The sequence below is a fragment of the Perca fluviatilis genome, chromosome 7, assembly GCF_010015445.1.
Source record: "Perca fluviatilis chromosome 7, GENO_Pfluv_1.0, whole genome shotgun sequence".
Classification (NCBI taxonomy): domain Eukaryota; kingdom Metazoa; phylum Chordata; class Actinopteri; order Perciformes; family Percidae; genus Perca; species Perca fluviatilis.
This window is the reverse complement of record NC_053118.1, coordinates 45,312-72,500: the sequence shown is the minus strand read 5'-3', so window position 1 is coordinate 72,500 and position 27,189 is coordinate 45,312. Positions and strand designations below refer to the sequence as shown.

At 40.7% G+C, this 27,189-nt stretch overlaps 1 protein-coding gene across 1 annotated transcript in view; it reads right to left on the bottom strand.

Annotated features, from left to right (window-relative positions):
* LOC120562227 (neurocalcin-delta A) overlaps nucleotides 1–27,189 on the bottom strand; it is a 115,193-nt gene that overhangs the window by 80,996 nt on the left and 7,008 nt on the right. The window contains exon 2 of the mRNA XM_039805823.1: nucleotides 20,171–20,292. The gene's annotated coding sequence lies outside the window, so the exon portion shown is untranslated. The remainder of the gene's footprint in view (nucleotides 1–20,170; nucleotides 20,293–27,189) is intronic.

Genomic DNA, 27,189 nt, shown 5'->3' with positions numbered 1-27,189 from the left:
TGTGGTTCTGGGATTTTTGCTCACCGTTCTTGTGATCATTTTGACCCCACGTGGGTGAGCTCGTACGTGGAGCCCCAGATCGAGAGAGATTATCAGTGGTCTTGTATGTCTTCCATTTCCTAATAATTGCTTCCACAGTTGATTTCTTCACACCAAGCTGCTTACCTATTGCAGATTCAGTCTTCCCAGCCTGGTGCAGGTCTACAATTTTGTTTCTGGTGTCCTTTGACAGCTCTTTGGTCTTGGCCATAGTGGAGTTTGGAGTGTGACTGCTGAGGTTGTGGACAGGTGTCTTTTATACTGATAACAAGTTAAAACAAGTGCCATTAATACAGGTAACGAGTGGAGGACAGAGGAGCCTCTTAAAGAAGAAGTTACAGGTCTGTGAGAGCCAGAAATCTTGCTTGTTTGTAGGTGACCAAATACTTATTTTACCGAGGAATTTACCAATTAATTCATTAAAAATCCTACAATGTGATTTTCTGGATTTTTTTTCTCATTTTGTCTCTCATAGCTGAAGTGTACCTATGATGAAAATTACAGGCCTCTCTCATCTTTTTAAGTGAAAGAACTTGCACAATTGGTGGCTGACTAAACTTTTTTGCCCCACTGTGTGTGTGTGTGTGTGTGTGTGTGTGTGTGTGTGTGTGTGTGTGTGTGTGTGTGTGTGTGTATATATATATATATATATATATATATATATATATATATATATCTCCCGCTGTGTTACTCTGTCCTGTTTGAGTGGCTGTAATGTACAAGTCGCATTTAAAAAGGGATTTAAAAGGGATAAATCGCCATTTCACCGTTGCGTGCGCGTCAGAGTTTGTCAACAAATGTGCGGCCAGCTGGGGCATGCCCGGGCAGAGACAGGGTGATGGACTTACCGGAGCGTTGGCATATGGCAGGCAGAGAGCATTTCTATATGCATCTCTGTCCTGTTTTTCACATCAGTGAGGCTTTCTTCTCTTGTTTCAACGAAGTGAATACATGACGAAGTGACTGGAAATATCCATCACCTCTCGCGCGTGGATTCACAACGTCCCGGCTGCTGTTGCCCGGTCTTTGAGACGCAGTTGTCTTTTTTTTTTTTTTTTTTAAATCACTACTCAGTTCACAACACACGGTTAGTTAGTGTAGTTAAAAACTACACATGAAATTACGTGTCCTGTTTTTATTTCACGCATACTATCTGCTTTGAGTGAGTGAAGCTGTGTTATCTCAGAGCTGTTTGTTTTGGACAAGAGTTGTCAGGCGAAGTGGAAGAGAACGTGTCACGGAGGATAGTAAGAGCCATGCGAGTAACACGGTTATAGCACGTTTTTTAAATAATAATTCATATTCAGTGTTTAATAAGTAGGCTAATTGTTAAATGTAGTACAGAGTCTATTTATCTATAGATATATATATATACACACCCCCCCTGGTCAGATGGCAACCCCAACCCTACCACTTTAACTAACAAATTTTCTGCGGGAAACCCTGCTAATGTAAGGTCTTTAGTAAACAAAATGGACTTTGGCTGCGGATCACCACTCGTAGATGTATTATGGGCTGCAACATCATGATTTTCACGGAAACATTGCAACAACAGCGCTGTGCAACAGCATATGCGGACGATGAGTGGGACACCACGAAAGCGAGTGTAGATCACAGCGTAATGCAGTTGACTAGTCACTCACGGACCATCCCCCTCTCACACACACTGGCCAACTCTGGCAGACTTGCTCTCTCCTCCTTTTTCAACATAAAATAAAAGTCACCAAATTTGCAGGTCGCACATGTGCGAGTAGTTGTAAAACATACATGCATCATCTCAAAAAAATGGAGCCCTGCAACTCATTTGGCAATGGCTTGAATGTAACACACCAATCCCGCACTACAGCTTCATGCACAAATTACATGGAGAGAAGTTATGGGATGGAAGTTAGGATCATTAAACACTACTTTTGAAACCATTTTATCTCCATATTATTTGTGCTGCTCTGTCTGTACCTTCCTATCAGGACCGTGTTATTTATTAGTGCAACTAATTATGCTTTCACACTTGCTAGAATGAATTGCTCATCATAGATATATCAAATGTCTTTAGCGAATGTTTACTGACGACTTTACCGACACCCAAGAGTTAAGGGGTTAAAATCACAGGCATTTCAAGGCAATTGTAAACCCAGGTCTTCACCCTTGTGAGAGGCATTCCAGCCACCACAGCATTCTCACACCATGAGAAAAGCCCCGTACTAATTCAGGACATGCCCACGGACTCCTGACCAGCCAGGGTGTGAAGTCAAAGCCTGTCAGTGAGGCTTAGCAACTCCTCTCACATCTCCAAACACAACCTGCAGCTATTAATGCCACCCCTTCTGACAATCTGTCTGGCCTTGGCAGTGGAGTGTCACTGTGGAACTGGTGAGGTAATGTAGTGTGTTTTAACTGTGTTATATGTCAATACAATTTTTAGCACTTCAGATTAAAAATGCATGCTTGTAAGTAGGGATGAGTACCAAAACCCAGTATTAAACAGGCCCCGGGGCTAAACTATTAAAAGACCGTAGTATTGACAAGCTCCGACGTTACCGGCTCTTTTATCTTTACTTTTGAACGTTTTGAGGTCATTTATTATCACGCTGCATCCTCCCCTGCTCTCTGTGTCGGGGCTGAGCTCCTCCACATAGCCTACACAGACGCTCTTAGGCGCCAGATTTAGAGAAAATAGTACCCCTAAAGAGCCTTGCCGGACTATTGAAATTTGTATTGGAGTACCCCTGACTTACAGGTATCGAGTACCGATACCCAGCCCTATTGCTGAAATTTGTTGTAATAGGTAGGTAGCAAGACTGGCAGCGGAGCCTTTGTCGCCAGCAACTGCTCTTTCGAACTACCAATAACAGACTGCTAAATGGTGGCAATGTCTGGGGGTGTTTCCGATTTATAATCCTTGCTCGTTCCCGACTCTGGCTGCTTAAAGTAGAGATGGCGAATTTATTGCTGTTGAATAAATATAAGGGACTGAGCTGTCTGCCTGCCTGTCTACAGTAGTGCATGTCTTTCTGTTTGTATTTGTCATCATGCCAACATATGTGTGCATTCTGTTTCTTCTAAACTGTGTATTAGTCTATCTCAGTCTATGTATGGCATGGAGACCAAGTAGGCCTCAGAGTGAAAGTTAGCAGCTGTTGTAGAAGATTACACACACATCCAATGTTAGCAACAGCAACAAGTTAAAACAACTACTGTTGCTGTTTACTTTATTCTGCCAATGATCATTTGTTTTACGGAGAAAAAAATCAAAAGGGAATTTTACAGAAGCAGATTGTTTCATGTCTAGTAACTAGGAACAAAGTCTCCTAGCTATCTGGACAGGGAGCTGAGGCTGATCTCATTCAATTATGCCCTCAGTGTGGACATGGACAACAGTAAACATGAATAATGAAAGTCTTTCAATCGTGGCTAAATATTCATCTTTTAAATGGGAAACTCGCACTGTGTGTTTGAAGCCACATACGGAGCAGGCAGAATGACATACAGACAAAGAGAGATCACTGTGAAATGCCACAGCTGCTGCCCATTAAGTCAGTTCACAAATGGATTCACCACAGTATGTTGTCTACTGGGGCAGAAGTTCCACACTGACTGAGCACCTGGGTGATGTTGACAGAGGTTTCTACCAAAAAAACTCCAGTAGGCCTAGCTGCATTTCAGAATGGGGTCATTTACTTTGACCATATAGAGTATCTTTGGAATAACCGTTTCACAAAAGGGGTCTTCAAGCACTGCTAACACGCAGATCGCAAATGGTGCTAGCATCCCATTTCACAAATTGCAGGTACATTTGAGAGTTCCACAGTCTTCTCACGTGCTTATGCATTGGTTGCAAATATGGTGTTTCTTTCAATTAGTTAAACATGTCAAAATGAATGTAAGGGAGAATTATCTCATGTTAAAATTTACAGCTGGGCGCCTGGCTAACTCACCTGGTAGAGCGTGCGCCCATATACAGACGCTCAGTCCTTGATGCAGCGGCCACAGGTTCGTTTCCGACCTGCAGCCCTTTGTGCATGTCATTCTCCCGCTCTCTTCATGTCTAAGCTGTACTGTCACAAATAAAGGCCTAAAATTCCCAAAAAATATATTTATAAAGAAAAAGTTAAAGCTTGCATGCCGCAAATTTGGTGAAACCAGCCAAGATGTGACCTCTACGTTAGCTCTTTAGATCCACATTCTATAGCTGATTTTCACAAAGATGAATAAAAGAAAAAGTTTTCATTTGCTTTTTCCAAGGCTTCATTAAAGCTGCAGTGGGTAGAATCCAAAAATGCCAACATTTTAAGTAGCGTGAGAACTCTTTCTGCAGCTCTCCCTCTCCCCTCTTTGTAACACAGAAAATGCATAAGCACAACAGCCAACAGGAACGCTCTCTCTCTGGTCTCCCATGACCAGGGCCACGTTCAGCCCAGACAAAACGTAGCAACACGTTTTCTTAAACTGAAACGGGGGTGCGTTGAACACCCTGTTGTGTAGGCAAGCGATCTGTCTTTTTAAGAGGTTACACACTCGTCTCTGCTGATTGGATACCACCTGTGACAACGCCAATAAACAAGAGACACACCCACCAAACCAGAGAAAACATATCTCAAAGCAGTTGCACACCGTTTCACACCGTTCCAAGGAAACATGTCGTTCAACCAGGAAACCGTAGCAAAACGGTGCACACCATTTTGAGATTGAACTTGTCCCAGTGTTGCCAACTTGGCGACGTTTTTCGCTAGCTTTAGCAACTTTTCAGACTTAGCGACTTTATTTCTAAAAAGCGACTAGTGGACATTAGACCATCAGGGGCAAAGCGAGATTATTTATTTTATTTTATATTTTATAACAGATTTCCATGCATGCTTCTTGTGATGATCCCTCCCACTCTGTGAGTGTCTCTTGATATTTTTTCCTGCAGCTGTTTAGGAGGCAGTCCGAGTGGCAGAGGTGTGGCAGGAGGATCAGCCACACCTGAACCCACTCCTCCTGATTGCCCTCCTGATTCCTATTTAAGATGGCTGAAGTTGAAGTTATTTGGCTCTGGCTCGCTGTCCACACAGCCAGCAGGGTTTGGGTTGTCTTTTGGGTTCTGTTTTGCTTTCCACACAGTCAGCTTCACCCATGCACTCACTACACTACTGATGTTTTATTCTAATTTGAAGTAATGTTTAATGTGGGTTAAATGAATTGGTTTAAATGTAATCCTTAATTATGTGTGGTCTCCCTTGTTTAAGTCATAACTTTGAGCTGGTTCATGACAGCAAACACAGTCCACGGCTCTTCTGTCAACAGCACGGGTCTCTTTCTCCCTCTACTCTTGCGGCGTGCAGCAGGCAGTCAGCCGGCACAGCCACTAAGCTTTATGCAAAGGATACGTAATGACAACACCATTATGCAAATGGCATCATCTAGCTACTTTTGGAGCTAGTGTTAGCTTCTTTAATTGAAAAAGAGTTGGTAAAACTGCCTGTGTTTCTGAAGCCTGAATAGAGATCCAAGAGGAGGTGTAATCTAGTTTGCTCTCAGACAACTTGAATTACAATATGCTGAAAGATTATTATGGAATCTGCTTATTTACATTAGTCTTGTTTGTTTTCATGTGATGAAGTATGTCCAACATTCACTCTCCTTTTAGCTCTGTTTTGCTTTCCACAAACTTCTGAAAAAACATACTGTAATGGACTCTTTATCTGCTAAATGCTCCACTATGTAGAACATTTTTTGTTGGTTTATAACCATTAGCGACCCCTTTAACATACAAATACTTGTATATATACTTCTGAGCAGTTGTTAAAAATAAATTATAGCAACTTTAAGGTAATACTAATATAATAAAATAATCTCAAATAGGTTTTATTGGAGCTTTAAACTGCATTTTCTTCATCAGTGAATGAAGCTGGCCCATTTGATGAAGACAGTGTTATGTGGTTGAAAGCTTTGGAAAGCTTTTAAGTGGACCTTTGATTTGAGATATTTTGTTTTGTTTGTTCAAAGTAAAGAAATAACTTCCCTGCTCAAACAGTATGGTTATATTGAGTGAAACATGTACCGTCCAGGTGTTTTACACCATAAACCAAATAGAAAAAAAATCTACATTTAAGCATTCCAATTCCCATGGGATCCAGCATGTTTTGTGGCATTTTTAGAAAACTTGGCATCTTGACTAAATTTTAAAATACATTACTGTGGGTCTGAACAATGCTTGAAAATGTGTTTGTCATGATGAAACACACAATGAAGCGGTTTTTTTAGGTTCATAGTGGTGCTGAGTTTAATTCAAACCTTGACTGATTCATATAGACTGGCTTTTACGTCCCAGTGAAATGGAAGTTAGAGTGTCTTTAGGTTCTGTACTGGGACGTATTTTTGATTGGATCGCTTAAAAGTGGGCAGGCTAGAGTTTAGCGCAGTTCTGAGGACTGTTGGCTCCACACACACTTCCCTCACCCGTTGTTGCTGTTAGATCAGGAGGAGGACAATCAGGGAAACCTCGCTGATTTTCAAACTGCTCTGTCACTGCAGCGCAAGCAGTACATGCAGATTAACTGTGCCTCCCACCATTCTACCTGCTCACCCATATCGTGCAGCCCTTATAACTACCCTGAAATTGTGTCAGATGCAGCATAGAGTCGCAATATTTTTATTTGTATCATCTTTTAGTCTAATTTGTTTAATATGTAAATAGTTATTTATTTCTTAAGTATCTGATAATATCTCAGACAGTGGGAAACACTGTGTCAACACTGTCACAACCACTTCTGCAGGAGTGGCCTTCCTCTTTTTTTGCGTGGCTGTGAACTGTGAGTGCCGACATGGGCTCTGCACACCTCTTGGAGGGCCTGGAGCATGCCCTCTTTAACCTTCCTAGGAACAGAACACAATCCCGGGAGAACGATGCAGGTGTCTGGCTGGGCCCCCCGAGCAACAGCGCACCAGGTGGCGCGCCTCTTTTTGTTAGCCCCTGCAGTGGTAGGAGGGGCCCCTCGGCCCCCTGGCGTCACACTGGGGGCAAAGGGTTTCTTAGCTCACGTACCTCTCAGCTCAAGCGGCTTGCTCTGACCCTGGGTGCTCGCCTGTGGTGGTTAGGGCTGCCGCTTGGGGATGCGATATGGGTGGGCCATGGCTTGTGCAAATGTCTGCCTGGGTGCCGGCAATCTTTTGGGGACACACAGTTGTAGTGCTTCACCTTCTCTTTTCCTCACAACAATGCTGCATCGTGGCTACCGCTGGGTCAAACAAGCCTTTCAACCATCTAGCTCTCTTGAGGGCCTCTCATCAGGGCCATTGCTCCTCCAGAGGCTTGGACATCGCATCTGTGGAAGCGCAGGCAGAGGTCTGGTACCACGCACAGTTCCTCCCACATGGGCTGGGGTGGGCGATGTGGACATGTTGTCTTCTAATGCAGCCTGGTAGGCCATCCGTGTCTTCACAGACATAGCCATCGCCTTGTAGCCCTTTTCAATCCGTGATGACTGAAAACAATCTGCTTTGGAGTGCAGAGTGGGGCCCGCAGATGTCATTTTCTTCCACGTCAGCCCAGTCAAACGTTGACCCTTCCTGGATGTTTTTTTTGGCAGAGAGGGGGTTGCTCCATGAGCGGATAGCCTCCTCCAGGCGCTCAGGAAAAACGGCAGCAGCTGTTTTGCTGAGGACTTGACCATAGGCAGCCTTTTCCCCTTGTAGCAGGCTGGGATGCTAACGCGGCTTGGGCAAGTTGCGGTCCTAGGCACGCTGAGCATACAGAATGGGTGTCCGCATGTGCACGCCCTGGTCGGTAGCTTGCCCTTATCAATGGTGAGGTAAGGTCAGGTTCCGACGTCATTTAGGCTCCGACGTCATTTAGGCTCCGGTAAGCGGCTAATAGAGCTGAAACGTGAGTAGCTACTGTTTGGAGACAGCCCAGCTACTAAACTCCGATGGCTTTGCAGCGTTTTAGGTAGCGTTCCTTAACCGAGTGTTTAGCTTGCTCTGTGAACTGTTATTCTAGCCTGTAAGCTACACGTGCCGTCCGAGAGTTAGCTTCTAGAAGCAAGAAGAGGTTTTAGACTAAGTAGGATACGTTATGTCAAGCACTTATAGCAGGAGGAAGTCCCTCCTTCGGTGGTAGACGTCACGTCTGTCTGTCAGGACTGGCGTGGTGTGATATAGCTTCTGGGGCACAGCGTGTCCCATAGTGAGATACTGAAACAAATGTTGAAATGCTCAAAATTGTATTTTCTTTTACATATATTTGGCATAGAACAAGAGATGGATGAACAATTAACATAGGGACATAGCATTAACAATGAGAAAATGCATTTTTTACTTCACTTTAAACAGCCAAATGCACTACAGAATCTACCGAAAGCCTGATTGCGTATGAGTGAAAAGAAATGTGGCTCCATTCAGGCTCTAAAGCCCATCACCACATTGTTAGACACTGGCAGTTGGTCTCTGTCTTTCTATCTGACCTTAATTGAGGGAGGTCCTGCCTGCCTGCCTGCCTGCCTGCCAGCCAGACAGAAAGCCAGACAGATAGACAGATAGACAGAGTTTAGCTATAACAACCAGCTGGTGTGTACAGCTGACATTTGAATAAGAGGCTGCAGAGGGATCACACCGGTTTTCTAATATTACTTTTTATGCCACCCATACTAGCGGTATTTTATCTATTTATTGAAAAGTTGTGGATTTGCGCTATGCATTCCTATGCAACGTGTCACTTTAAACTTGACACTGTTATTTTAGCCTCCTGGACTTTAATCCAGGTATGTAGTGATTGGTGTCCCCTTTTTTATCTGCCTGTGTTAAGTGTGATCCCATGTGGGATACCATATGTGTATATATTAGCTCTATGTTTTTTTGTTGTATTGTGTTGATGTCCTGTCATGAGCACACTGAAGCAAATTCCTAGCAACTTGCACAGAGTTGTATGGCAATAAAGTATTGAATCTTGAATAACACTTGCACTTAGTGACTGGCTTGAATTTGTCCCTGTGGTCCCCTTTAATAAAATAATTAGGTAAAGACTATATCCATATATATTATATACAAATACATTTGTTTAAGAGAGCAACATTGCTTTATCACACTGAAAAACATTGAAGAAACAGGTGAAAAAGGGAAAAAAGCTAACGTGACAAAGACTGTCACAAGTGTATTGGACTCTAAACTACAATAATGCACATACATAGAATAAGCCACCAGTGCCTGTGTGTGCCGCAGACTGCAGAGATTTTACTAGTGTATCATCAAATTTAATGTTAATTGTTATGATCCAACACATCAGACATGCTGGCAGTGCATAGCTGTGATGACTCACAGGTCAGAGAATGGCATCTGGCCCAGTCCCAAGGCCAGATGTCATCAGTTAGCCATCTATGGACTGCAGGCTCACTCTGACACACATGAGACATGATGGGTACATTTCACTCTAGGTAATCCCTCTATACACTATGTTGCATAACATGAAACAAGATACATTAACTATGATTAAATTATACCATATTACATGATAACAACCCTAGAGGGAAAATTCTACACATTTTATGTTGATGTCCAATCAGTGTTGATTGTAAATATAGTCAATTAAAGCAATAAAATCCTCAGTGTGTGCCTCAGAGTATACGGCCAAAGAAATGCAGCATGGAGCGGGAGAGGGCCACCGGGGAGCCTCCAGAACCAAGTCACGTATGGCTATAGCCTGGAGACCTCCTGTCTCATGCCATCCCAGCTGGTGCCGTCCCAGAGATTCTACTTTTCAAAATAAAATCTTGCGTCTGGTCCGCTTGAATGTTTTGACAATGATTATATGATGAATTATCAACCTTTTAATTTAAATTCATCTGAAAAGATTAGAGACTAGAGATGTTGGCAACAACAGTGCTGTCCTTAGGAAGAAGTTGGCCCAACAAGCTACAAACGGCCCTGCTAGCTGGTGTTTCTAAAAGTTGAAGGAGCTGCTGGACAAGATGTACCTGTCACAGGCCCATGGTCACAGGGAGATGTGCATGTTGCCAAGGAATAAATGCAATGAAAAGATCTCTTTGCAGCCTTATGTCCCATAGGGGATGAAGAGTGAGTACGTAACGTTAAGTGGTAACGTCAGTAACATGTTTGAACTATTGCAGAGTTTTGACTCGTACAAACGTAACATTATCACCAGTGCACACACTGTAAATGCAAACGTTGGCTGCTGCTGACTTGTTATGTGTTAACTGTAACATTACCGTTAACATTTATTTTTACGTTACCGTTAACATTAAACAGGCTAATGTTAGCTAACTGGTAATGTTAACAAGCTAACAAACACTTAACAACAACGTTAAAGGTCCAATATGTAATATATTTGCTGTAATAAATCCAAAAAAGATCCCAATACATCATCAGATATTAAGGAAACACGCTAAGTGCGGTGCGGTTTAGCTATCTGCGGCTCATGCTAACGCTAAACTAGTATCTTGAACAGAAGCAGCTGCACGGTTAACTTCAGAGAGCAGGACTCTAATTAAACATGCTTCCAACTAAATCAACACAAAAGTGATTGTATTAGTGACAGTCTCCTGCTCCATTATAAATGCATTTTAAGCAGTGGCAGTAAATGGGCAGATGAAGTTGGAGCGACAGTAATGTTCGTCCCCTGGATATCCGTCCAGTTGAGCTAACGTTAGCTAAAGTGAAAAACACATCAGTCCATCATGTCGATTAGGTCTGCAGACCACTGCAATTTTTAAATGAAGTCAGTATATTGTGTTATTTAGTTTATCATTCAAGTAACTTGCTTGTTACTTGTTCTTTTAACTCCTAATATAGCCCAGTCTCAAACATCATTCATGTCAGTGGTTAAAATGGGTTTCTAATGAAAGACGTGTAACGCATTTCATAAGATAAGAAGTCCAACTATCATTTACAGAAATTGCTTAAAATGTGCATCCTAGTGATAGGCCTTCTCCTAAAGGCAGTTGGCAGGACATCATGTTGCCTTGTTCAAGATGTCACCACGTGTCCGTGGGAAGCATGAGGCTGACAGTTGATGATCCTGTTTGATCTCAGCCACTAAGCCACTCGTGTTGAGCAGAGCAGAGACACGGGAGAATAATCCCAGTGCTCTGTACACTGAGGGTGGGTGGGATGCTGTGATATTTGTCTGCACACGAGTGCTTCAAGGATATTTCATGCCTAGACATGTATATTACAGCGAGTTATTTTTCTTCTTCACAGGACATCATGGAAATAGTAGTAGTAGTAGTAGTAGTAGTTTCAGCATTTGTTCTTAAGGTGGCCTGTGTTTCATATTGTCCTCATCAAGTTCTCTCAACCTCTCAAGTCGCAATATTTAAAACTGCCAATAAGCAGACTTGCTACATAAAAAAAATAAAAAAATCTGCCCATAATTTGATTCATTGGCATTCTTACTATGAACAAGGGGCTCAGCTAGCTGTGGTATAGCTGTGTCCCTAGTTTCAATGAGGAATGCCAACAATTCTAATTATCCATCCAGGAAAAACTGAAGGACAAATGTTTCCCACACAAAGAAAAGCAAACAACCATTGCCTTTCACTACACACTCTATAGTAACTTTAAGATTTAGGATTCAATCCAGATTCAAGAACTTGGTTTGGTAAGCTCACACTAAATAAATGCAAACAAAAACGTCACATCAGATACAGTAACCACTGTGGGCAATAAACAGGCGATTTAAACAAGATAGTATTAAATGGCAACTATTATATAGCATTTTCAGGATAATACTTGTATTTTGTGTTTGTACTAGAACATGTCTGCATGCTTTAATGTAAAAAATTGTTTTTATTTTTCTCACCCTGCCCATGGCTACTGCACCTGTATTCACCCTCTGTATGAGATGATCTGTAGGATAGCTTGTCTCTTTAAGTCCGCCTCCTGACAAAGCCCAGTCTATGGAAGTAAATCAGTGTCATCGGCTTTTGAATTTGAATTTTTAGCACTGAATTTATTTTACATCGAATTTTAAAACTGAATTTTATTTTGCATCTAAATCAGACTTTGAATTTTAAAAGCCATCGAATTTCTAGCACTGAATTTTTTTGCCTATGACATTTTTTTTCAATGTTTAAAAAAAAATCTATGTAAAAAAATGTGATGTCTCAAAAATTCAGTGTAAAAAAATTCGACATCTCAGAAATTTATTGAAACAAAATTCAATGTCTCAGAAGATTCAGAGTAAAAAAATTCAATGTTTCAAAAAATTCAGTGCAAAATAATTCAACGTCTCAAAAAATTCAGTGTAAAAATATTCAGAGTCAACATCCGGGTAACTAAGGAGAAGCAATCAATCCCTGTATCAAATCATCCAACATCCAGCCAATCAAGTTACGCTCCATTGGTCATGTGACGCCGAAACAGGAAGACGGTGAAGTTCAGGTGTGCTCCGGTCAGAGCTCAGCATGGCTCAGAACACAAATGATGGTGCTACGGTGAGTGTACTCTTCATTTACCTTTTGTGTTCGTAAAAGTCAGTAATAGTTACCGGACACGTTGCACATTAACATCATTTGTTGAACAATGTCTACAGGGAACTTTTAATGAGGTGACCTTCCTTAAAAGTGTGTCAGCTATTAGCTAACTTTATATTAGCATGGTTTATGATGTGGCTGGCAAGAAATATCTGACTGACAGTTTGTTTAACAGCTGCCTATTAAGTTACTAGCTGTTTCACTTTACCCAAAACATTAAAAAAGATAAAATGTTTCATGCTACCGTTTTTTTTCATCTCTACCATCACAGCTAACCTCTTAAAATGATTACCGGTACACCTAGTCTCTGACATTTAGTAACTGTGTGTAGAAGACTTTTTCTTACTTGCAGTATGTTATATACAGGTGACAAATTATTTTTTTCTCTTTCAGCTACAACATTGTTGTCTTTGGTGATATTGACGTTTTTTCCCGTAAGGTAAGCACAGTTGTTTGGACTAAGAGTACACATTTCTGTAATCATTAAATACTTGAGTGTCTCATAGACGTATAATTACATTTGTGCTGCAGATAATATATCTTGGTGCAACCTCCAACAACCTTGCATCAACCACACCCTGGCTTTCTTCCTACAATCTGTTGAGAAGTTTGGGTTTCCTCTCAGGTAAATGCATATTTTAAACTGAACATTTACTCAAGTAATGTACTTAAAGATCACCTTCCGGGACCAGATAACAGAGGTACATACAAATATAATGTGATTTGAATGAATAGTGTGGTTCACGTACTTAAGAGATTTAATTAGAAGCCAAGAGCACATTCTGTAGTATTTGAAAGTGTGCCTACTTTTACTGCATACAACTCAAAATGCTCTCTATTTGTAGGGCATGGATATTCTTGACATTGAGTGGGAAAACAGCAGACTTCCATTTGATGACCAGTCGAGCATCATTGTTCCAGACACAGCATGCCCCCTGACCGTCGGACAAATGACAGCAGTCCTTGTGCTGCGATACTTACATTGCTGCTGTTCAATTTTGTGAGCAGCTTCTTGCTCTGTGAAAGAACTGATCAGAATGACTTAAGTTTTGAGTTGAGAGAGACAATAATTTTTTGCATGATCTGAATTGTATTATTGTTATTGCTTTGGCAAGACAAGGGAAAAGAGGAAGGTGCAGCATAGTAACATTAAAAAAATGAAACCAGTCCAGTTCATTTTACTTTAGCTGCCATTAAAACTAATATAATGGTTTCAAAACCATATCCTGACTAATCAATAACATATACCAGTCAGTGATTATCCACAAACATAGGTTCATCTGATCTTAACTATAATGAAAATAATTCATAATTTATGCTTATTTTACTACAAAAATTAGGTATTCTTTCATGTAAATGAAGTTTATTCACCATAAATTCCAAAAATAAGTGGTTATGACTTAGAATGAAGTTGTCACGAAGGTGTAAAATAGAAATGGGTGATCATTTATACTTTATGCGTTATTAATAGGCAAAACAAGCCGGGTCAATTTTGACCCAGGAGGACAACAAGTGTGAATATTGGCTGCCATTAAAGTTTTTAAATGGTTTCAAAACAGTATCCTGACTAAACTTTGACTTATACCAGTCTGTGCTAACCCATCAACATATGTTCCGGTTTATCTCAAGTTAGTCAAAATAATTCATTTCAGCTTTTTTTTTTTACTCAGAAATGAGGTATAATTTTATACAACTGCGGTATTTTGACCATATATTAAAATAAGTGCAAACTAGTGATAATAGGTTGGAAAGAAGTTGGCTAAGAAGATGTAAAACAGAATTGGGTGATAATTTATACTTCATGCTTTATAAACTGGACAAACAGACCGGGTCAATTTTGACCCGGGAGGACAAGTGCATGGTCGACGGGAAGAAAGGGTTAATAACCTTTTCTAATTTTTACTGCCATTTATTCTCTTTTGCTGTCAGTCCCCTTACACCGTGTGAAAGGATCATGAACCTTTTCAATGGTTATGAGGGCTTCACAGGAGTTCAGAGTCAGACGTTTACCTCAATGAACTGACCATTTATTGCCAAAGGTTACTGCAAAGTACTCTCAGTAACAGTGTGAAATTATATTCAGTATACATTAACAAGTTCCTGAAGGTTTCTTTGAGCGTGAGAGTTTACAACAGATCTTTTAACAGAATTAACAAGCAGGGACAATCAAGTAAATACAAGTCAAATCCTGTATGGCAACTGCAAATACAGACCAGGATGTCACATTTAAAAGATGTGTAATCCTTGTAATGCCCTGGGATGTGCAAGGTCTCAAAGCAAGTGGCGGCTGTGGGGTATCTGCCCTCGACCATTTCTACAGAGAGACTCGGTGGTAGAATCTCCCATCCGGTCCAGAATTTGACCAGGTCGGTCAGTTCAGTTGGTGTTGCTATAGAGTAGATAAAAAGGAATTAAAACATTTTTTTTGACTTTATTAGTCATCAGGATAAATGGCTAACTATGGCACTACTTACACTCAATAAAAGATTAGTCAAACCCTTGAGATTAATTTACAGAAAAATAATTTTTAGAATGAGACTGGTTGGACTCGTCTCTTGGGTTGAAAAGAGCAACATGACTACTTTTTTTTTTCTTTTTTAAATCGGGTGGATTAAAAAAAAAAAAATTCATGTCATGTTGCTGTTTCCAGCTCAATAGTGAATGTGTGAAGTTCACGCTGAATATCTAAATAGCTATACAGCTTTTATACTAATTTAACAGATAACCAAATAATATTTAAATACCACTTCCAAGTGTCTCTGTACACTTACCATCAGCAATGAACTGTCGAAGATAGCCTGATATGCGGCATTTGGTGTCAACTTTATCATCGTCACTATCGTCACGAGGCCATGTGAGTTGCTGAAGTACCTGCATTGAAAAAAATAGCATGAAAAAGACTTGTCATTTTTCTATCTTAAAATCGCATAGCATTTTTGATCAAATATCCCTGGTTGGTAGTCGTGACGTTGACTGTGGGCTATGTATGTAGGAAAACATAAATAACAAGAACAAGATTGAAAACAGACAGGTCTAAACCATAATATATAGGGAAATAACATCACAATATCAGAGTAATTAAAATTAGGGTTAGGGTTAGATAACATAACTTGGCAATGTGCATTTATAACCAGAACGTCACTCACAGGATAAAAAAAGAATTTTGAATTTCACTTACAGCATGGATCAATAGCTTCTCAAAAATCCATCTCCTGTTTTTCTCAGTTAGGCAAGGGAGGTCCCAGGCATGGGCCAAGTCCTGGACCCGCTGTTTATCCTTATCAGTATGGATCCCCCTTCAAGCTTCAACACAGAGGGAAAATTATTAGGAGATAGAAAAAAAAAGATGTTTAATGCCAGATACTACAGATGGGGCACAAATTAAAAAGGAAAAAACTGAAATACCTAAACCCTACAGTGAGGGGGGGGGGAATTCATCCATTGGGGTCACTGAATGGTTTGATGAAAATGTAATGTGAATTATTTACTATGGTCTTCACAGTCACCATATCTGACCCAAATGATCACCTATGGGACATTTTTGGCCAATGTGTTAGACAGCGACGTCCACCACCATCATCAAAACAACAAATGAGGGAATATCTTTTGGAAGAATGGTGTTCATCCCTCCAGTATAGTTCATAGACTTGTAGAATCAATGCCAAGAAGCATTGAAGCTGTTCTGGCAGTTCCTTACTAACACTTTATGTTGGTTTTTCCTTTAATTTGTCCTCTGTATGTGCACTTGCAAAACGTAATGAATATGAATATTACATATTGGATCCAAATAAGCACCAACCTCTATTTTATTTACAAATTACTGGCATTTTAGCAGCTCTAAAAATCAAGATTTGTATATACTACTACATTTACAGTATTACAAAACTAAGAATCTCGTTCACTCCCTCTGGATTTGATAAACTTAAATTAGACATATTAACGTCACTCAATAAGGATATGGATAAAATAAACGGGTGCCCCATTGTACATAAAATGTTAGTGAAAGAAAAAAACACCAAGCAGGACATGAACAACAGCAGGGCTGAGTCCCAACAGGCATGGTCCTCCATGAAGAAAGGAGTTGCCTACCATTCTCCCCACCACCATGAACATGTCACTTTCCACAAGAAAGTGAGAGGCTGAAGGGACATCAGATGCTTTCTTCCAGAGTTTAGATTTGAACGTCTATGAGTAATTTTGCCTGTATAACTTAGTAGCATGTCAAAATGTGTATACATAGGGCTTGCATTTAAAATAGCAAACATCTCCCTTAAGTCTTTACCTGGTCATTTCCATTTGAAGTGATGGTCTCTCCGTATGCCTCTGTTCTCTGCAGGATTGTATCCAAGAATATGTATTAATCAATACATCTGCAATGTTTAAGTAAAATAAGCCATATGTACATGAACTAAAGTTTAATACTAAACCTCAGAACTTGATAGGGCTGGGTATCATTCAAAATCTTTCGATCCGGTGCCAATTTTGATACCTCAGTTTCGATGCCGGTTCCTAACGATACGTTGTTCAATACCATATGTTTTAAAAAATCCATTTAAACATCAAAAAAATCCATTAAACACAAAGGTTTTATTTTCCACTTTATGAATCAAAACAGTTATTAAAATTAAAAAATTCTGGTAAAACTGCTCACTCAGAGTAACATTATTAAAAGTGCCTTGCAAGCTCAGCCATCAGGACAGAGAAACAACAGTTCAGCCTGGAGGAAGTGTAACATCAACAGCACAGCGACCGCTTTCGGCATTAATATATCGCAGCTAACGCTGTCTGTGTGAAGTTTTGAAAAACTGTAACTACACTTGAAACCAACCGTGACTCTCTGTGACTTCAACAAAACTGCAGACAGTTTACTCCGTCCGCACCTCTCCGTGTGCGTGTGTCGGTCGGAGCTCCGCTCCGTGTCAATATGCAGAGAGGACAGATAAGCTTGCGCTTACACTCTCAGATGCTTTTGGAACCCGAAATTTGGCACCAAAAGATACATAATTTTTCGATACTCATAGGATTGGAGTGGATTTTTTTCGGTGCCATGAAAGTATCGACGTTCGGTACCCAGCCCTAGAACTTGATTTGTTACTCCACCACTGGCTGCGCCCCATTGTCTTTCAGACGAACTGATTAAATGCAATAAACGCCTGACTGGCTGACTGCACAATTTCATCAGCCTGACTATCCTGTCATCACAAATACAGGACAAAGGATATTACAAACCAGCAGCACAAAAATCATGTTTTAAACAGCTAAATGTTACTAGCTAGACTTTAATAAGCATTGTAGGAGTTTGGTGACGGTTATATTATCGGCTGTCCATTTATACTATTTTTAAAACTGTTTTGAGTAAAGTGAAGCAGCTCGTAACTGACCAGCTGTTAAATGTACTGTAGTCAGATATTTCTTGTCAGTCAGATCATACTCGCTGACACAGAACTGTGAGTAACGTTACCAACAGTAAACCATGCTAAAGTTAGCTAACAGCTAATATAAAGTTAGCTAATAGCTAACATAACGCTGGCTAATAGCTGACACACTTTTAAGGAAGGCCACCTCATTAAAAGTTCCCTGTAGACATTGTTCGACAAATGATGTTAATGTGCAACGTGTCCGGTAACTATTACTGACTTTTACGAACAGAAAAGGTAAATGAAGAGTACACTCACCGTAGCACCATCATTTGTGTTCTGAGCCATGCTGAGCTCTGAGCGGAGCACACCTGAACTTCACCGTCTTCCTGTTTCGGCGTCACATGACCAATGGAGCGTAACTTGATTGGCTGGATGTTGGATGATTTGATACAGGGATTGATTGCTTCTCCTTAGTTACCCGGATGTTGACTCTGAATATTTTACACTGAATTTTTTGAGACGTTGAATTACTTCGCACTGAATTTTTTTAGATGTTGAATTTTTTTACACTGAATTTTTTGAGACATTGAATTTTTTTTTCACTGAATTTCTGAGATGTCGAATTTTTTTACACTGAATTTTTTGAGACATCACATTTTTTTACATTGATTTTTTTAAACATTGAAAAAAAATGTCATAGGCAAAAAAATTCAGTGGTAGAAATTTGGTGGCTTTTAAAATTCAAAGTCTGATTTAGATGCAAAATAAAATTCAGTTTTAAAATTTGATGTAAAATAAATTCAGTGCTAAAAATTCGAATTCAAAAGCCGATGGCACCGATTTACTTCCATACCAGTCTGCTCTGATTGGCCAGAGTGTTCCTAGAATTTGAGCTCCACCGCAGCCACGCTGTTGTTTCACTAGCTAGCTGAAACTGGAGCTACAGCAACGGAGTATATAGCAGGACTTTGTACAGTGAACAATCACCAATAAAGACTTCTTAACCAAATAATACACAACCGGACATGTCCCAGCAGTAAATTCGACCCCGAAATTGGGGAGAAATTACCAGCATTGGCCGCCAAGATTACAGCTATGCTTCCAAAGGAAGTCATGGTTGACTGAAATTTTACATACTCTTCAATCTGTTGGTTGATGGGGGGATCTGCACGTTATGTAAATCGGCCACAGAGCACTGAGTGACTTGGCAATGGGCACACCTTGTTTTTAAACTATGCTACAAACACCAGCAGCATGACCAGACGCTGAGCATCTATTCTGCACTAAGTGCTGCACGTTTGGCATTTTTACCTGGTCACTGAGAGTTGGAAAAATTTTCATGCAAGTGCTGAACATCATCAGAGGAGACATTAATATTGTTGGCCACATTGAGCGGCGGGTCTTTGATTTTTGATGCACCGCGTGCCATTTTGTTGAGACGTTTACAGTCTTGTGCTGAAGTGTTTCCATACCACAGTTATTCCCAAGATGAGAATGCTCTCGATCCCTCAACGATAAAATTGCATCATAACTTGATATGGAAAACTTTTTCAGTTGTCTTAACTTATAATTAACTAATTATTATACCAGGTCAGATTAGATGTATATTCCCTCCATTTGTTATGGGTCTGCTCCTGGATCGTGGATATCAACACAGAGAGGCATCCAGGGGGCATCCTAATCAAATACCCCAACCACAAAGCACCAGAGTGCAGCACAGTCATTGAAGTGACACCAAAACGAGACCCCGAAATCTGTGTTGTTATCTGGTCCGGTAGATACCGGTCGTTCAGGTTTCGGTACTAGGAAAAGTATTAGGAAAGAAGCCAGTCTATCATAGGGGTGGCACTAAACAGACATCACACCTGTAGGCAATTCACCTAAACTGGATGTATTTGGACTGTGGCAAGAAATAGGTTCCAACCCATGCTTTGAGACTACAGTGTTAACTAAAGCTTTTACTAACAAATGCAGTGTATCAATCATAGTAAGTATGTGCTGACAGAAGGCAATGTTATGAAATGAAGTATAGGCATGATCAATGTAAATGTTGCCACAAAAGTAATCACTGCTGCCCTAATTATGATCCATTCACAGTAGTGAAATCAAACTTTTAGAATGGCTGTTCACTGGGATGCCCCAGAGAATCTCTAATGTATGCAGCTTTTTTATAATACCACGGTTGATGTCTAAACACTGATGAGATATGTTCCACTCCTGCACTTATGTACAGTATCTCATATCTACAGACTATAGCTATAAAACATCGGCAATAATTAGTTCAATTGCTGTAGTTCTGTCACTCACCAGGTGGAACGTGTGGACGCCTGCAGCCCAGGTGAGTGGTTTTAGACAGCTGGGTCACTCCGTCTAGAGTTTGGCTTAACGTGTCCTTCCTTATCCACCAATGACCTAAAAGTCAACAGCACCTGAGGAAAGATGAAAAGAGACAAATTCTTTAACTTCAGTTTTACCGCCAGACTTGATGTCACACTGGTATTCAACTGACCAGCAAAACAATCAGTGTTTCTGCACTTACTGTATTTAACATGTGAATATGTACTGTAGTGTACTGTATATGTTTGTATCTATAAATATGTTGACAAACGTGCTTTAATGAGTAGGTCAGTGGGTGGCTGTATATCACTGACTGAGGTCCAGACACGTAGCCAGCGTGTTTCAGGGTCACTGACCTGCAGACCCAACTTCAGAGTTCATTCATGGGGTCAGAGGAAACACTGACTGAGGGCAAAGTTTAGATGAGGTTACTGTACGGCCGGCTCTTGTCACTGCCTCCGTTTATTTGCTCCATTAAAGTTGCTCAGATGCTCACTGACTACTCTACTCCACGCTTTCTAAGGTTATTTAGTATGACTGGCAAAAAAAAAAAAATCACAAGCATGAGAAACATTTAACAAAAGATAATTTAGAAGATAACACCAGAAATAGCCAAGCTGGTAATGCACTCCAAGGTTAAATCGCCAACTGCATTTGCAATGAAACCTATTGTAGAAGTTCATTCACGCTGCATAATCCATATGTAAAAAGAGTTTAAACCCTAGTGTTGAATAAAGCCAACCAATTTATAAATTGGGATTTTACATGTATTAAGTCTAAGTACACTCCTGTACTCCTATTTGTGCACAAACTGCCTGTACTGCCTGTACTATCGCAGTAACTATGATTCCCCAGTACCACTCTTCCTAAAAATGAAATGCATTACTTAAAAAAAAAAAAAAAATCATTTGCGGCTCAGTTTAACGAACAGGTTAGCTTGACTAAAAGAATAAAATTTACTTTGCCTATCCATCAGGTGGGTGCTACCACTGCTACACACACACCAAGACATATTACTAGACTGACTGGAAATACTACTTTGTGTCTATAGGCAATTATGCATCTGAGCATACAAATATGACGTGTGGAGTTCCCCAAGCAATGCCTCCAGGATTTCGCCGGTAAGAAAAAAAAAAAAAAAAAAAAAAAAAAAAAAAAACCACCTGGTTCAAAAGGCCCAGGTTGGTAGAAATGTCTTGGTAGAATGGTTGCTGACAAAAAACAATAATTTATTGAATGAATCAAATTTGAACATATGTGTCAGTGGCTTGTTGAGCTTTACATTGTTAGTTAATTTCCTAACCTGGGCTGGGACACACATTCATACGGTTCGATAAAGTACTTATTGGATTTTAACTTATCATTGATCTTACAATAACGAGCGCAGCTTTCCCCAATTTAGGTAATTGTGTCATCTCATCTCCGGTTTTTCCTGCATCCACCGTGTGCGTTTGTGTGTGTGCGCGTCAGTAGCGGGGGGAACTGTATGAGCAGCATCCCTGCCCCCGCCCGCTGCAGAGAGCTGACAGGATTGAAACAGCAGCAGCTTTCAGCGACTTTATAGTGAAAAAACGTTAAAGCGTACATTGATGTTAAAATGTATACAGGTTGACAAGACGGTCTGAAATGTTTTGTTGTTAAATGTGAGATGTTCTCTCGTCTTCATATCGGAATTTCATATCAGAATTTCGGAAACAAACTCTCTCTTACTCCCGCTTGGTCAGTGGCACTCAGAGTCACATTATACTGATGTAAAGTCTGGCACGTGGGACTGCTGGGATTGGTTGAAGTCCCGGGAAACTCCGGTTATTGGTCAAATTTGCAGAAAAGTTGCGGTGATTGGTCAAAATTGCGAAGTCGCACCAAAGTCAGTGATTGGTTGAATTTGTGTGAATTTATGGTGGCCCTGAGGCACAGCATCGCATAAACAACATCGCAATAAGACAACACGTGCAGATAACACGCGTAACAAACACCGCGCACTAATAAGCACAACACGCCAAATAAACGACAAATAAGCACGCAACAGCTGCTGCTGTTGTGCTTTGAGCGCAACTCAATCTCAAAACTTTGAAACAAATTGTCAATCGGCAACGATTTTCGCAAAGACTTCCTATATTCGGAATCTAAAGAGTTCATTTCTCGCCTAAAACGTATTCAGAAGTGAATTTAGTGATGAATAAAATGGCAAAAATTGTTAAAATTGTCCTGTTGTTGGTCCGTCTATGTACCGGAAAGCCAATGGTTGAGGCACGGCGCCATCAACTTAAAAGTGTCCCCTGGAAACACTTCCGTTGTGGTGTGGGCTATTTGCACGTTGTTTGTCTTATTAGCGCGTTGTTTCTTATTTGCGCGTTGTGTCTTATTAGTGCGTGTGTTTAATTTGCAACGTGTGGTCTTATTTGCACGTGTTGTCTTATTAGTGCGTGTTGTCTTGTTTGTACGCGTGTTGTCTTATTAGTGCGTGCGTGGTTTTATTTGCGTACGGTTGTCTTATTTGCACGTGTTGTCTTATTAGTGCGTTTGTGGTTTATTTGGACGTGTTGTCTTATTGTTGCGTGCGTGTGGTTTATTTGTACGCGTGTTGTCTTATTTGCGCAGTGTTGTCTTATTAGTGCGCGGCTGTGGTTTATTTGCACGTGTTGTCTTATTTGCATCGCAGCAGCGCTGTGGTTTATTTGCATGTGTTGTCTTATTAGTCGTGCTGTGGTTTATTTGCACGTGTTGTCTTATTTGCACGTGGTTGTCTTATTAGTGCGTACTGTGGTTTATTTGCACGCGGTTGTCTTATTTGCACGCGTTGTCTTATTAGTGCGTGCCTGTGATTTATTTGCACGCGTTGTCTTTATTTGGTCCGTGTTGTCTTATTAGTGTGCTGTGGTTTATTTGGACGCGTGTTGTCTTATTTGCACGCGTGTTGTCTTATTAGTGTGTGCTGTGGTTTATTTGCACGTGTTGTCTTATTAGTGCGTGTTGTCTTATTTGCACGCGTGTTGTCTTTTTTGCGCGTTGTCTTATTTGCGCGTGTTGTGTTATTTGGCGCGTGTTGTCTTATTTGCACGTGTTATGCGCTATTGTTGCGCGTGCTGTGGTTTATTTGCACGTGTTGTCTTATTAGTGCGCTGTGGTTTAATTTGCACGCGTGTTGTCTTATTGTTGCGTGCTGTGATTTATTTGCACGTGTGTTGTCTTATTAGTGCGAGCGGTGGGTTTATTTGCACGTGTTGTCTTAGTGTGCGGCTGTGGTTTATTTGCACGTGTTGTCTTATTTGCACGTGTTGTCTTATTAGTGCGTGCTGTGATTTATTTGCATGTGTTGTCTTATTTGCACGCGTGTTGTCTTATTAGTGCGTGCTGTTGGTTTTATTTGCACGTGTTGTCTTATTTGTAACGCGTGTTGTCTTATTAGTGGTGCTGTGGTTTATTTGCACGTGGTTGTCTTATTAGTGCGCGGCTGTGGTTTATTTGCGTAACGCGTGTTGTCTTAGTGCGTGCTGTGGTTTATTTGCAACGTGTTGTCTTTATTAGTGCGCTGTGGTTTATTTGCACGGTTGTCTTATTTGCACGTGTTTGTTCTTATTAGTGCGTCCTGTGGTTTATTTGCACGTTATCTTATTGTTGGCGTGCTGTGGTTTATTTGCTAACGCGTGTTGTCTTATTAGTGCGTGTGTGGTTTATTTGCACGTGTTGTCTTAGTTGCACGGTTGTCTTATTAGTGCATGTTGTGGTTTATTTGCGTGTGTTGTCTTATTGCGTACGTTGTCTTATTTGCACGCGGTTGTCTTATTTGCACGTTGTGTTCTTATTAGTGCGTGTTGTCTTATTAGTGCGCGTGTTGTCTTATTTGCACGTGGTTGTCTTATTATTGTGCGGTTGTCTTATTAGTGCGTGTTGTCTTATTAGTGCGTGTTGTCTTATTTGCGCGTGTTGTCTTATTTGCGCGTGTTGTCTTTATTTGCACGTGTTGTCTTATTAGTGCGTGTTGTCTTATTTGCGCATGTTGTCTTATTTGCGCGTGTTGTCTTATTTGCACGTGTTGCGTTATTGTTGCGTGCTGTGGTTTATTTGCACGTGTTGTCTTATTGTTGCGTGCTGTGGTTTATTTGCACGTGTTGTCTTATTAGTGCGTACTGTGGTTTATTTGAACGTGTTATCTTATTTGCACGTGTTGTCTTATTAGTGCGTGCTGTGGTTTATTTGACGCGGTTGTCTTATTTGTAACGCGTGTTGTCTTATTAGTGTGTGCTGTGGTTTATTTGTACCGCGTTGTCTTATTTGCACGTGGTTGTCTTATTAGTGCGTGTTGTCTTATTTGCGCCGTTGTCTTATTTGGCGCTTGCGTTGTCTTATTTGCACGCGGTTAGTGCTATTGTTGCGCGTGCTGTGGTTTATTTGCACGCGTTGTCTTATTAGTGCGTGCTGTGGTTTATTTGCACGTGTTGTCTTATTAGTGCGAGCTGTGGTTTATTTGCCGCGTGTTGTCTTGTGCGGCTGTGGTTTATCTGTACATGTTTTCTTTATTTGCACGTGTTGTCTTATTAGTGCGTGCTGTGATTTATTTGCATCGCCTTTGTCTTATTTGCACGTGGTTGTCTTATTAGTGCGGGCGCTGTGGTTTATTTGCAGTGGTTGTCTTATTTGCACGTGTTGTCTTATTAGTGCGTGCTGTGGTTTATTTGCACGCGGTTGTCTTATTAGGCGCGTGCTGTGGTTTATTTGCACGTGTTGTCTTATTAGTGCGTGCTGTGGTTTATTTTGCGTCGCGTTGTCTTATTGTTGCGTGCTGTGGTTTATTTGCAACGTGTTGTCTACATTACGTAACGTGTTGTGCGGTCGTATTAGGCGGCTGTGGTTTATTTGCACGCGTGTTCTTATTAGTGCGAGCTGTGGTTTATTTGCACGTGGTTGTCTTAGTGCGTGATGTGGTTTATTTTGCACGTGTTGTCTTATTAGCGTGCGGTGATTTTATTTGCACGTGGTTGTCTGCAACGGTTGTTCTTATCGGTACGTGTTGTCTTATTAGTGCGGGCTGTGGTTTATTTGTAACGTTGTTCCTTATTAGTGCGTAGCTGTGGTTTATTTGTACGTGTGTTGTCTTAGTGCGTGATGTGGTTTATTTGCACGTGGTTGTCTTATTAGTGCGGGCTGTGATTTATTTGCACGCGTGTTGTCTTATTTGCACGTGTTTGTCTTATTAGCGCGTGCTGTGGTTTTATTTGTACGTGTTGTCTTATTTCCACGTGTTGTCTTATTAGTGCGCTGTGGTTTATTTGCACGTGTTGTCTTATTAGTCGCGCTGTGGTTTATTTGCATCGTTGTCTTATTGTTGCCGCGGTTGTTTTATTTGCACGTGTTGTCTTATTAGTGCGTACCTGTGGTTTATTTGAACGTGTGGTTTTTATTTGCACGTGTTGTCTTATTAGTGCGTGCTGTGGTTTATTTGCACGTGTTGTCTTATTTGCACGTGTTGTCTTATTAGGCGCGTGCTGTGGTTTATTTGCACGTGTGTTGTCTTATTAGCGTGTTGTGGTTTTATTTGCACGTGTTGTCTTATTGTTGCGCGGCTGTGGTTTATTTGTAATGCGTGTTGTTTTATTTGACGTTTTGTTTTATTAGTGCGTGCTGTGGTTTATTTGCACGTGTGTTGTCTTTATTAGTGCGTGCTGTGGTTTATTTGCACGCGTGTTGTCTTATTAGTGCGCGTGCTGTGGTTTATTTGCACGTGTGTTGTCTTATTGTTGGCGTGGCTGTGGTTTTATTTGTAACGTGTTGTCTTATTTGAACGTGTTGTCTTATTAGTTCGCTGCTGGTGGTTTATTTGCCGTGTTGTCTTATTAGTGCGAGCTGTGGTTTATTTGCACGCGTGTTGTCTTTAGTGCGTGCTGTGGTTTATTTGCGTACGTGTTTGGCGTGTCTTATTAGTGCGGTGATTTTATTTGCACGTGTTGTCTTATTTGTACGTGTTGTCTTATTAGTCGTGCTGTGGTTTATTTGCACGTGTTGTCTTATTTGCACGTGTTGTCTTATTAGTGCGTGTTGGTTTATTTAACCTGTGTGTCTTATTTGCACGTGTGTTGTCTTATTTGCACGCGTTGGTTTTATTAGCGCGTGTTGTTTTTTAGTGCCGCGTGTTGTCTTATTTGCATCGCACGTGTTGTCTTATTAGTGCGTGTTGTCTTATTACGCGTGGTGTGTTTTATTTGCCGCGTGTTGTCTTATTTGCAATCGCGTTGTCTTATTAGCGCGGTGGTTGTCTTATTTGCGACGTTGTCTTATTTTATGCCGTGTGTTGTCTTATTTGCACGTGTTGCCTTATTGGGCGCGTGCTGTGGTTTATTTGCACGTGGTTGTCTTTGGTCGTGCTGTGGTTTATTTGCACGGTGTTGTCTTATTAGTGCGTCTGTGGTTTATTTGAACGTGTATCTTATTTGCACGTGTTGTCTTATTAGTGCGCGTGCTGTGGTTTATTTGCACGTGTTGTCTTTATTTGCACGTGTGTCTTATTAGTGCGTGCTGTGGTTTATTTGCACGTGTGTTGTCTTATTTGCACGTGTGTTGTCTTATTAGTGCGTTATTTATTTGCGGCGTGTTGTCTTATTTGTGCGGGTGTTGTTTATTTTGCACGCGGTTGCTATTATTGGTGCGGCTGTGGTTTTATTTGCACGTGTTGTCTTATTAGTGTCGCTGTGGTTTATTTGCACGTGTTGTCTTATTGTTATGCGTGCTGTGGTTTATTTGTAACGTGTTGTCTTATTAGTGCGTGCTGTGGTTTATTTGCACGTGTTGTCTTATAGCGTCTGTGGTTTTATTTGCAATATTTTCTATTTGCACGTGTTGTCTTATTAGTGCGTGCTGTGGTTTATTTGCACGTGTTGTCTTATTTGCAATCGCGTGTTTTTTATTAGTGCGGCGTGTGGTTTATTTGCACGTGTGTTGTCTTTATTTGCACGTGTTGTCTTATTAGTGCGTGCTGTGGTTTATTTGCACTG